The sequence below is a fragment of the Phalacrocorax aristotelis genome, chromosome 5 (assembly GCF_949628215.1).
Source record: "Phalacrocorax aristotelis chromosome 5, bGulAri2.1, whole genome shotgun sequence".
Lineage (NCBI taxonomy): Eukaryota > Metazoa > Chordata > Aves > Suliformes > Phalacrocoracidae > Phalacrocorax > Phalacrocorax aristotelis.
In genome coordinates, this window is record NC_134280.1 from 49,072,472 (window position 1) to 49,085,474 (window position 13,003).

General features: G+C 43.8%; 1 protein-coding gene across 4 annotated transcripts in view; it reads right to left on the minus strand.

Moving 5' to 3' along the window:
- PRR5L (proline rich 5 like) overlaps positions 1-10,255 on the minus strand; it is a 50,833-nt gene extending 40,578 nt beyond the window's left edge. For 3 of the 4 annotated variants that reach the window (XM_075094339.1, XM_075094338.1, XM_075094336.1), the window contains exon 1: positions 10,149-10,255. The gene's annotated coding sequence lies outside the window, so the exon portion shown is untranslated. The remainder of the gene's footprint in view (positions 1-10,148) is intronic. The other variant, XM_075094337.1, reaches the window with a different exon arrangement.
- Between the last annotated feature and the right edge of the window lie 2,748 nt (positions 10,256-13,003).

Here is a 13,003-nt window from a genome sequence, read left to right on the forward strand (position 1 = left end):
TTTAACAGGGCTAGAAAGCAGTGGTTAAGATGCCTGTGCTAGCCCACAAGCCTCCTCCTATGCCAGGTGCCGTAAGTGCATACAAGTATCTTTCTCCCCTGCAATGAAATCATTGTATAAAGCTGCATTTATTTTAATTGGAGTTAGTCTAAGTTGCAAGCGGAAAGCTTAAATTCAGAAATGTAAATCGGGAGAACAACCTCTGTGCCTTAATATACATATATTTAAAGTTTGTGTAGGAAATTCTTTGGCCCATTCTGTGTAAGCAATAAAACACCACAATCAGGAAGGTCTCTCCTGAGCTTGGGCTTTTTAAGACTGATTCCACAGCAGCAGGACCGTGGCATTATAGAGGGCCCCACAACAAATTTCCTGAACATTTCTTGCCAAGGGAACGTGCTCACAGAAACATACATGTTGTCTTCCTTAATCTCTGTTAAAGTCACCCAGACAGATAATAAAAAGCTCTTGTCTGTAAAGAGCAGGTAAGATACCCCTCTTCCCCCAATCCCAGCCAGCAATCCCACGTTAATGTTAAGTCAACTTTACTTTAGGTTCTCATGAGGAGTTTAAGGCAAGATCTTCAGCTTTAGGACCAGATTCAGTCTCTTATTTTCATTTCTTCAGTATTCAAAGATACAAATCTCTCCTATCTTGTCTAAACCAGTAACTGTGAAATGGCAGACACAGCAAACTGTTACTCTGAAGGCAGGCTAGCCACCAAACGGTATCCAAACATAACTGACCCTCATGTTATCAGAACTGAAAATACCAAAGTCTGTGAGCAAGACCACCCTCTCCCCATTCCCACAGGCTATTTAAACTATTTTCAGAGTTTAATAAAGCTCAAAGTAATGGACCATTTATTAGAAAGCAGACTTTTGGCACAAGTAGTTTACAAATCCTGTGCAGGATCTGAAGGTACAACGAAGCACCCAAACCCAACCATCACTTCCATCAGACCAGATTTTCCTTTCACAGCAACTAGTTTCCACTGAAAGTTTTCCCCAGAGCAAGGCAGCCTTGTAAATACTGCTTCATTTTCACAGGGAAGTTGCATTAGTGGTTTGTTGGCAATGCCCATGCTGTGCATTCTGCAGTTTTCTATTTTTTGGCTTTTTACTGAGACAAACTACCCTTGTGGCAAGAAAGGCATTAACTTAGTTATAGGTTAGTAAGAAGCCCTCATGGTATTCAGGCTATTTTAGCTATGGGGAATGAACAGCGTTTAAAAAAATGCTGAGTACAGCAAGGAACAAATTTCCTCTTCAGTTTGCTGTGAAAACTCTCATAGAATTATACAGAAATATTCAGAAACAGATATTGTCCTCCTAGAGGCCTTCAGTTCAAACACCCTCGGTATCTATACTCTCCTCTGCCTACGATTAAAGTGTTTTAGAAGACTACAAAATAAAACCTACTTCTCATAATCATAGTCCTATTATTTATTGACCACAGAACTAGAAAAAGTTTTACAGAGACGCAATTATTATTTTTCCACTTTTATACAGAGTGAAGGGAGACACCAGGGTGCACCTTGTCCTAGCCACCAAGCAACACTCTCACCATTGATTACAGAAGGCACGAAGGCATGGAGACTGAAGCGCAGTGACTGCATAAGAGATACAGCTACACCAAGCTAACCTCTCACTGCCATGTGCTCCAGCTGCTGGGGCAATGCTTTACATGGCATCAGAGCATTTCAAACTGCTTGCCAGCTGATATATCCTAAAACATTCCCCACTCTCCTCATCTCGCTTAATGACCCTGCACGTCTTTTTTGACTAGAAGGTTGTCATAAGTCAGTCAGAGAGATAGGTATTGCTCTTCCTTCCCTTCCAGTCATCCTACCCCGGTTTTGTTTTTTTTTTTTTTTTCCCCTCTTATCCTTGATTTTCATCTCAAAACCCAGCTACCAAAACTCTCTAGATCTCTAACAACAGAGATATGTTATCTGTGTAAAACCCAGGTCTTTGAGCGAGGAAACTTCAGTGCTGGAAGTCAGTGTTCTCAACTGGGGGAGCAAAGCAGGACGATGAGTCAATCTGACAAAAATGTAATTTCATTGACTTGTAATTCATCACATCTGAGTAAACACTTTTTGGGTTAATCTGAGTCTTTAAAGAGAAGAATCAAGCATAGAGACAAATCCTTTTCCAACACACATAGATACAGGCATTTGTAAAAACATTACAGTCACCGAGCTAGGAATTTTTAATCGTTTGTTTTCTGTTAGCTATGAAAACCAAAAGAGAAATCATTATAAAATTATTTAATGAGAAGACCTTCCCTCCCAACAGACCATAATATATCTGACTGTCTGGAGGAAAAGCAAGATCAGGCAATATACCTAGATCTCTCCCTCTACTAAAGAAAGAATAACCCAAAGAAAAAGTTGGCAGCAATTCCTCCAAATTATGAATCTTCATCTTGGGCCAAACAAAAAGGCCACAGTAACTGACATTTAACAAAAGAACAGACCATTTTAAGTTCCTCTGATGCCTTCTCTGGAAGACTTAGAGCAACAACCACTAATGCAAGCAATGGGACAGCAGAAAACTATAACTGGTTTTGCTTCTTAGAGGAAAACTTGCACCAGCACTACTTTACACCAAATTCACACCAAAAAGCCACAAGTCAAAAAGTCAGTTTAAACCAGATTGGGGGGGGTGGGGGGTGGGGGGGTGGAGTGGAGAAATCACAGGATCTCAATTCATCCAAACAAGCATTTCCCAGGTCTGAAACAGAGCAACAGAGAATGAGGGGTTACCCAGATATAAGCAATGTTTTGCCATTTAAATTTTTTTAGTGGTAAAAAACCAGCTCCTTCATGAGAACGATATCAACTTGCCCATCTTCTCTCCTTTATATGCTTTGTGCAATTGTGATGTTGATGATCTATGACCATAAAATGCTCAAACTGTAAACTGCAACATGCACCAGAATTTTTTGTGATGATTTTGGGTGTGGAAGAAGCATAATCTTAAGAAAAATTCCCCACCATACTAGGCCTACACAGACCCATAATGAGCTGTTTCATCCCACCTCAGTCACAAAAAATACGCAGAAAACCATCCAGGTTCTTGTTAGCTGATTCTCCTTCCAGCCCAGTAAATCCTTAACAAAGTATGTGACTGACAAACTCTTGATTTGAGTTCAACTGACAAGATCTGAAGACACTATTTCTGATAAAAAAACCCTCATTTTGCCTTGCAGCCATACTGAGAAGCAGAAAAGCAGCCCAGAATCTGTAACTCCAAGTCTTTTATGTCATCACAATGACAGGTGAATGCACAAACTTAGTTTATATTCTAGGAAAACACAGACAGCATTTACCACCGTTAAGTTTAGAATACATTCAGTTCCTCTTATAGGCCCCAGTTGCTCAGTTTCTTAAAAACAGACAAGGTCTGCTTTTCAGAAGGAGAAAAGATGATCAAATTGAGATTTATTCAATAATTAACATAGGTCCTTTCCAGTTAACACTGATCAGAAGCTGTGTCTTAGATGTATGTCAGAAGTTACTGAAAGCAAGAGTGTAAAAAATTTTGGAGGCAGTCTGGGGCCCAGACTCAAGGCACAGTCCTTCCTATATCCTTATCCTTTCATGCCTTCACACCTTTGAAGTCTGGCTCATGAAAATTTTAGCACTTAAACCACAGCCCATCAAAAACAATAGGAATCTAAATATTGGTCTTAATATGGTTTGAGTCAAGCCCTGAAACAGCAAGGAAAAGTGCAGATACTTTCCTTTGTGAGCAGCCCCTCACATAAGGAACAGTAAATCTTCAGGTGTGCTCATGCTAACACCAGGAACACAGCCCCTGCTAAGAGACATTCCCAGTTCATGAAGGTAAATGGAAGAGTGCAAGACTGGCCTTCAGGTCTGACAATCTTGTACGTAGGATTGATTCAAGTTGCAGAATTTAAACGACAGCTTCTTCCGCCCATATATTACGCCACTTGTTTCTGAAATCCCAGCTCAGACAAAACCAGCTCAGAAATTTTACCAGGGGAAACTCCAGTGAAGCTGTGATCAGGGACTGCAGGCCACAGGCACGCTCAGGGCCAGGATCCGGGTGGGAAGAAGGACAGTGCCGCACCAGCACCTCATTCGGCTGTGCCCCAGATGCTGTCCCACAGAGGAACACAAGGTCATTCCTCAAGCTTTCTGTGCAGGTTACATGCCAGCTGGCAAATGCAGGAATCTAGCCAGCCAAAGCGCATTACCTGCAGTCCCGTCACACACCTCCTGCCAGACCCTGGCCGGCCCCAGCGTGTGCAGTGCCCAAGCACTGCCGGGGTTGCCTGCCTGCCCGCCCCACACCTCTGGCCTGCACCATGGGAAATCCCTGAGGCATCCCAGGCAGGCTCAGCCGCAGGTGGATGAGCAACTCAGTCCTGCAAAATGCTCCCTTCATCAAGGAGGATTACTAATAAGGGTAAAAATAATTATCACCATTTTCTGGCTGAGGAAATTAAGTTGCAAAGCCAGTGAAGTGACTTACCCAAGTCTTCTACCTTCCAAGCCAGGACCCTATTCACCAGACAAAAATATCCCCCTAAGCTCCTTTAATGAGGCTTTTCACATTATTCCACAGACTTGGAGAGAAGGAGGACTCTTCTGCTCTACTGCTCCTTTCCAAACCTGACTCAATACCAAAAGGTGTAAATTTTTTTAAATTATTATTCTTTTGCTGGGCTACCTCACTATGAAGGTAGCAACTTGGTGCCCCATAAATAGTCTGGAGGTGTTCTACTGGCCTCACCTATCCTTAATTAAACTTGATAGATTTTAACTATCGAGATGAAGTATGTAAAAGAAGTGACATCAACAGAATACAGGAAAACAGCCCTCTCAATACAAAACGTTGACACTCTGGTATGCACCTACATATCCAACAGTTTTACTGCTACTCTTTGACTACCCAAAACAAGATTTCACCTTCCCTACCTGCCTAGTACACACCCATCTCCACAAATGAGACCCCAGCACCCCACCTCCCCCCATCTTTTGCATATTCCCTCTTCAAATTGAACCCACATTGTGCATTTACACATAATACATCTCAAACAAATTCACAAACAGATCTAACTTGGCTTTGATAGCAGACCCATGTAACATTTGAAAAGAAATTCAGTGGTTTCCACTTAGTTATGCTTTGAGTTCCTGAGGTTAAAGCAAACCTGAAACTCAAAGTGAAACTCTGCTTAGAGCAAGAGGAAATATAGGAGAAGAGGAGGCAGAAAAAACCTTTGCTTATATCCCACCATGGTCTGAGAATCTTCTCTGTAATTCAGAGACCACTTCAACCCCTTTGGAGTTGATGGCTGGTTAGAAGTAAGACTGCTACTTCACATCTATGTACATGATAGTACAATTCCTCATTTAAAAAAAAAAAAAAAAAAAAGAGTAAGAAATCAGTAACAGCACAAAGCAAGCCAGTTCAATGTGAAATAAAGAGATTGGGTCATACTAAAGAACATACGGAAAAATAAATATTTTGTAATACAGGAGTAACATCTGAGACAACAAAGTTATTTATTTTGTTCTCTACCACAGGTTTTCTGTTATTTCAAAACATTACTTAATTTTTTGGACTCTTATCATTCAAAAATGGAGAAAATTGTTATAGCTATTAAAAGGTACCACAGGTTTGCAAAACACTCTGAAATGCTTTGGAAGAGAACAGAAGAGAACACCTCATTGGAATCACTTAGCTGATCAGTATGAAGCTAGAGACAAATTTGAATAAGGGACTGATTTAATCTGGTTGAAACAAATTGTATTCCCTGTACAAGCAACTACTACACCAAAAACCTAGCTATAAAAGGCAAGAAGCAAAAATTTGGCAGAGTTTCAGAACCATAAAACTGATGGACTGGATTGGAACTGAAAAGAAAAAACCACACTTACCTCTTTGGTTAAATAAGAGCCCTGTCCAAGAGAGAGGAGGAAGGGGTAAGAGGGAAACAGTGGAGATATATCACCATTCTGATTAACTGATAGTGTCAGGGTTTTTTAGGCATTCCACAAAGTTGTATCCATGACAGCTACAGCAGCCATCCTTTCAAAATGATCTCTCTGCAGTGCTGTCCTAATCCAGGGCAGCTAGCACAGAATTTTTAAGCACCAAGTTTATCTGCATCCCTCTTTTGTGTTTCACCCACCAAGACGTAGCTCGCTTCAGACAGCAGAGTTAAAATCACCATTGCTTTGTCTCTAGCTCTATAGCAAGGCTTTACTCAAGCTGTTACACTCTAAAATACACAACTGATTTCATAGCAAAGTAGTACTCCAAGGAGCTCACACCCCAGTTCAGTGGCCTGTTATTCCCAGGCCTACCAGTCTTAAACTCCGCTGATTACCAGAATGACTTGCAATCAGTACAGCTATATGGGAACAAGCCATAGCATGAAAACAAGAAAAAAAGATGGCATGCACATAAATAGTTATTTCCTTCCACTGTTGGGAACAGCACTTAATAGATGCACTAGTAAGTGCATCCCTACAGGAGCAAAACAGGCCAGGAATGTATCACTTGAATGACACAAATATGAGCAAGCTATCAAACTTTTTGCTGTAGAAAAGGCCTTTGGATTGAATTGACGAATGTGTTTTCAAACCCAGGAACTAACCTAGCAGCTGCAACCTGTTTCCAATAACTCCCAAGCAGCATCTGCCGCAAAATTCAGGAAATACATGTATTAACTCATTCAAAACAAAGCGCATTGAACAGTCTGTAGAGATCACGGCAGTTTTGCTTAGCATACGGAGAAGCTACTGCCTTGTATTTAAAGGGAATAAAAGCCAAAGCTGCTTAACAAGTAAACTGTTCATATTCGGTATTTACATGAGCAGCAGATCTAAAGCAGCCCTGCTCTCCCACGTCATACTCCCTTCTGAATTCCACACGTGCAGGAGGGGATAACCCCCACCAAGAGCCCTTCCTTCTGCATGGGCTCTAAAAACATTTTCACAAAGCTCAGAGAAACTTTATCCTTTTAGACCTTTCCTTACTTGGTCAAATATGGTGAAATTCAGAAACTAATCATAACGAGGGGAACAGAAAAGCCACAGGGATGTTTTCTTAAAGATGCCAGGCAGAAGCGGGGGGGTGGGGGGGGAGGAACCACAGTTTCAGAAGCAAAAAAGTTACATCAGTCTAAATGTAATGGCGTGCTTAATTTTCTAGGAATGTTAATCAGAAAGCATGCAGGGTACATCTCATCAAAATCAAATAAAAAGTCAGCAACTGCAATTATTTTAGAAACTACCTCTGCGGCAACTAGAATGACAATCTATCATCCTTGCACTTTCTTGTACTTCATACTTATTTATTTTTGGGTTTTTGTTTTCATATTTCTGTTGTTGTTATTAAAAACGTAAGTATAGCCCACATTTTTAACCCTAGGGCTACAAAACACAGCAGTTATGTAGCCTGCTTATGCATCACAGCCCATCCTCAGTCAGCTCTAGCATAACCAGGTGTTTGCTAAAATACTCAGCACAATCTTCCATCCTCTAAGGTGCACATAGCCCCATCTCATGTAGTAAGAACGGGCTGTTATGCCCTACTGAATAAGCCCTGGAACCCAGCACGTACTTAGTGCATATTTATGCTTGAATTCACATCAGCAGAAACAATGAGTACAAAAGGCCATATATTATAGGGAAAAAAACCACAAATACTCAAGGCGCCTAGAAAAATAACATATGAAATCTGAACTCATTGAAAATTAGTTACAAAGAGGATACAATTCTAGTACTTATTTGCCTGTGACTTCTAAGCCCTTGATGATGGATTCAAGTCCCATTCCTCTACCCGTTCCATAAGAATGGAAACTACATATACTTATTTCTAAAGTAAAAGGTTAAATATCTCACCTATTCTGTGCCTTTGGTTGCTGGAAATTTAAGGAATTTAAACTCTTCCAAAGGAATCGAGGAGTCAGTAAACACTACCTGCGTTCCAGCTGAACTTTGAAAGTGAACGTTGGAAGTCTTATCAGAGTCTCAGCTGACATCAGACAGCCCATAAACACACTGCATGAAAATAATTACAAAGAATTTTATCTTGAAGGCTGAAGGCAAATGCGAAACCGTCACCTTAACTCTGCTGTAAAACCCCCAAAAGGAAATATTGCTATTAAACTGACATAGGAAAGAAGACTCCCATATGGGCTTGAGTGCACTTGAACTTCCCTGCCCACCCTTGGCACTGCCAACTTGCAGGTACCATCCACCCAGAACCCAGTGCAATACACCGTATGTGACTTGACAGCTATTTCAACCAGAGATTCAGGACAACCCCATCAAGGGCAAATATGGAATAACCTACCTCTGGAAAAGTGTCTTTCTAGCTTCACCAAAAAGCAGCTATTTTTTGACCCAAGTCCAAGAATTTTCCTCCCTCCGATATGTTATAGAAGTCCATGGCACTAAAATCTTAGCAAGAATGCCATATGCAGTCTATGAAATGCGTATCAAGACCGTACATTGTCTTAGATTACTGTGAAATTTGCGTTCATTTGTGAAGTCTGCTTTTTCTTGTGTTTCAGAACACAAGAGAATCATATTTTCTTTTTTTCACTTCAGTACTTCGGTAGCACTTTTATGTTCATTAATCTCTTACATGTTACAGCTAAAAGAAAAGTCACAAAACTCCTGTGGGAGTCTCTCGGCACCCTGTGCTGGTGTGACAGGTCAACCAGCCAAGTGCTTTTACAACGCGATTCTCCACTTACCTACCTAGAAATGCCATTTGATTTGAGTTGCTACCACAGATCGTGTTCTCAAACCTAACATCCTTCGCGTGGCTGTAAAATAGCTGGCATAACTTACTGCAGATATTTTTGGCTACAGGTCATTATTGCCAAAATGCTAACAAAGTTCTTCGCAGGGGTCAGAGGACAGGATTTTACCCCTAGCTAGTTGGTTTCCCAGTTTCAGGAAAGCCTAGTCTCCGCTGATCTATCTATACCATCGGGGACTACTGCACAGTTGGACTGCGGCATCCGTTTTAGAAAAAACCTACGTAGCCTACACACCAGCTTCTGTGCCTTCTGCATGCTGCTCCACCGTGAAATAAGATCTAGGGGAATATACACTAAATATGCATGCACATACAGCACTACATGCAAGACGTAAACAGCTCTTGCACGCTGATCCAGGAGTTCTGCATAACTGCAACTGTTGCACGGTTCCAGGACTTCTGCATAACTGAAACCTTTCATACTACAAAATTGCAGCATTGCCTATAAATACACTCAGCACTTGTTGCTGACAAACAAGAAATCCCTCTAGTCGAGACAGCCCACTTAGGTGAACAAATCATCATATGACTGGAAAAGGCAGAAGAAAAATAGCTGTGCTTTGAACTATCCTTTTCAGCACAGACAGCCAGGATCTGCATTGACTGGGGTTGCTGCTGGCATGACAGGCGGCTGTGGCCGATGTCCCGCAGAGAAGAAGGTGGCAGGAGAACGGGTTTGGCAGTTGAAGGAACAGAAAAGTAGATTATGTCCACAAAATGTAGATATTCCTAGGGCAGAGAGGCTTTGGGGGCTTGTCAGGGAAACACAGGTGGCATCACCATGCGGGAGAGGCCCGAGGGAAGGTAGCAAGGGATGCAGCTGAACTACTTTTTCAAGGAGGCGGCCCGCTATGCACGGCTTCTGGCTCCTCTTGCAGCAGCGACGTGCTAATTCAATTTATTTAGAGAAAGAGGGGAGAAAAATCTCTTTCTCTTCACCCCAGTTTCAGAATTATTGTGTCTCCTGGGGTGAGGGGCGTTGGGTTAGACCAAGATATTCGGTTTGGAAATGACTCACTTGCAGCGCTGTGGAGCTGGAAGGTCTATTTTTAATATTTTTCTTTTCTAAATTGAGAATTTAGCCAGGTTTTTAATCCCTGCGCTTGGCTTCAGAGGCAGCGACGGGCAAGGGGAGCCGGCTCAAGCCGCTCCCTCCCGGGAGCCAGCCGCCCGCCGGTAAAGACCCCCCTCGCACCCCAAAGGGCGCCCTTTCGGGGGCGGCATCCCCCCCCTTACCGGTACCGCACCCACCACCCCCCCCGCGGAGCCCCCGCCGGGCGGGGGAGGCCGAGCGGGGGGTACCGAGGGGAGGCCGGCGCCTCTCGCACTCACCCCCGCCGAGCTGCAGCCCTCCTCCTCCGCGCCCCGTCGACGGACGGACGGACGGACGGACGGACGTGCTCCCTCTTCGCCCCGATCCGGCGAAATTTGCCACCAGCCGGCCAGGATTTTACAACTTCCTGGCTGCCGGCCAGCCTTTTTTTTTTTTTTTCTTTCGCCTTTTTTTTTTTTTTTTTTTTTTTTTTGGTTTTAAAAAAAAGTCTGCCTCTTGCTGGCTCCTCCCAGTAAAGACAAAAGGCGGCCGGGCCGGGCGGAGAGGGGCAGCCCCCCAGGCCCTCCCACCCCACCGCGGGGTGGGGGAAGCCCGACCCGCCCCGGCAAAGTCAGGAAGTTTAAATTCCTCTGACCTTTAGCAAAAGCAAAAGAAGGGAAAGGATGGAGGAGGTGCGGGGCCCTTCCCGGGGCAGGGCGGCGGGCCCGGGACGCTCCCCTCGCTCCGAGGCCGGGTTCCCCGCGGGGGTCTCGGAGGTGCCGCCGGCTCCTGGCAGGCCTTGCTGCGGGGGGAAGGCGGAATTTGCCTCCACACCGAGCTCCAGATAAAGAAACGGGTCGTTAAGGCCAATAAAAGGCGCACCACGGGAGAAGGGGATGTGCCGTGTAAAGATAGGGCTTGTTTTATTTTGTTCTCACGGTTCAAGGCCCCCCGGCAGCTGCAGCCCCTGCAGTTTGCTCTGTGGCACGGTCCGCGGCGGGTACGAGACAGGAAACTGCTGAAACACAAATCACGTGTAATTCGGGGTCCTTAAGGAGATGAAAATGCCGCAACTAGTTGTAATCGGCGGGAGATCGCGTGGAACCTGTAACTCAAACAGTGACGGCGACTTTTGGAGAGCTGCTCGTTAAATTATAAAGCGCTGAGATTCTTAAGTGTTTAAAGGAGTTGGACCGAATTTGTAAAATAGTGTCGGTTTTTTTCTCTAACAGCCTAAGAGGCTTTAGTGCCTGACTTTATGCACGGTGCTGCTGATGCTTGGTAATCCAATGCACTGCTTGTGAAGAGAATTCAAATCGAAAATGGCATCTGGTCCTAAAATGAGAAGAGCTGATGCTGCTCTAGAACCAGCATGTAAACCCTCAGCCCAGCCGGGATCCTCTGACACTTTTAAGTTGTCCTGTAGATAGCCATAGCGAGCTTAGATGAGAAGAGTTGCCCTATGTGTTCGTAGGAGAGATATTCTCGTGTCTCTCTTCCTCCTTTTCTATCTCTAGATGTGTTAAACAAAGGTTCACTGAGGTACTGTGAACCTTACCTGCCGCCCACTGCCACTGCTGGCTATACAAACAGGATTCACTATTATTAACATGAAATTGGTACCTGGGACTTGCAGACGGGACTTTACTGCCAGCCATATAAACACATACAAAAGCACGTTTCCTATCCCAGACTGATGTGGCGTACAATGAGAGTTGATACCTATCCAGCACATACATTTTAGTCCATCTGTTAATCTACTAACAATTAAAATCGCATATTGTCATTCACTCTGCGCCTGCTTTTCAAGCCAACAGTTGCCAGTTTTTCAGAGGCGGTGTTGCTGGAGTGGAGTTGGAGTGGTGGTTTCAATCTGTGGCTCGTTACATACCCGGGAAGTGACCACCACTATGGGTGGATTGACTGCAGAAGCAAGGATGTGATTTAGCATAGTTGAACTGTTCTCCATGGGCCGGCAAAGATCATAAGGAATTTGCAGGTGAAGAAAATGGTGACCTGACAGACCTGGTCAGGTGGCGTGTTCCATCTGAAAGAAATTCTCAGGTTTTCTAAAAAAAACCCAGCACATAGCTGGCGTCTTTCCCTGAATTTTAACTCACGTGGTTACGAATCAAAACTTGGCAATATACTTCAGACACATGCAGGGTTGTGAACTCCGGGTTTATGAGGGGAAAGATGTTCACCACACCCGTGTGGTTCTAGCTTCAGGACTACCACCAAGGGACATCACTGCCACAACACAGACTTACCACGACCATCCCGATGTGTGGCTGGACTCCTGCTTGTGGGAGAAGAGGGAGGAAAGAGCTGAAAAGATCCCCGCCACTACACTGGGAGGAAGGGGGGAGGTGCTCTTTGATTTCCTCATTAGGAAGAAGTGAGGCTTCTGTGGAGAGGAAGGAGTCCTTGCCAATGGGAGTGAGGGCCCCCAGTTATCTTATGCGGGAGCATAGGTACTGGGAAGACTTTAGTATAAAGCAAAGGCAGAGGAGAAAGACAATTACAAACATTAGCCCAGCAGAGAGAGATAAAAGACTTAGGTGGGATTCATTTTACCTAAATTCACCTATCTGAAATTATGCAAAACACACCTAGCTTTCTTAGGTAAGGTAAATCCTGCCCTAAAGCTTAACTGAGTGGAATAGGGTTGCAGTGAAAGGGATCTGAAAAGAGTTATGTTTAGATTGACAGATGAGAAAAACAATCTTTAATAGCTCCTTTTTCCCTTTTAGCTTTGGTTAGAGAAAAAAAAAAAAGAGAAGAATATGGTTTCCAAAGAAAGCTCCTTGCCTTGCACAGACAAGTGATAATTTACAGACATCTGCTCTCAGCACCGAAGCCAATACACGGTGCAAATGGACTGCTCTGTGCTTTGTGTGAGAGGAAGCAACTCTTCTGTGGCCTTGTCCAAGTCTACAGCATCGTCTCAGAGAACTAAAAAGCAAGCAAATTGACATCAGCAACGTTGCTACAGATATTTGTATGATGAACGGATATGTGAAAAATAGCTACAGCCTTAATTTTGTTTTTGACACTTTGCCTCAACACCACACATCCTCTCTGCAGCTCGCTCTATAGCGAGGCAGCCCTGAGCATGCACACGTCCTGCTCTCATGCAGCCCGGTGTTCAATA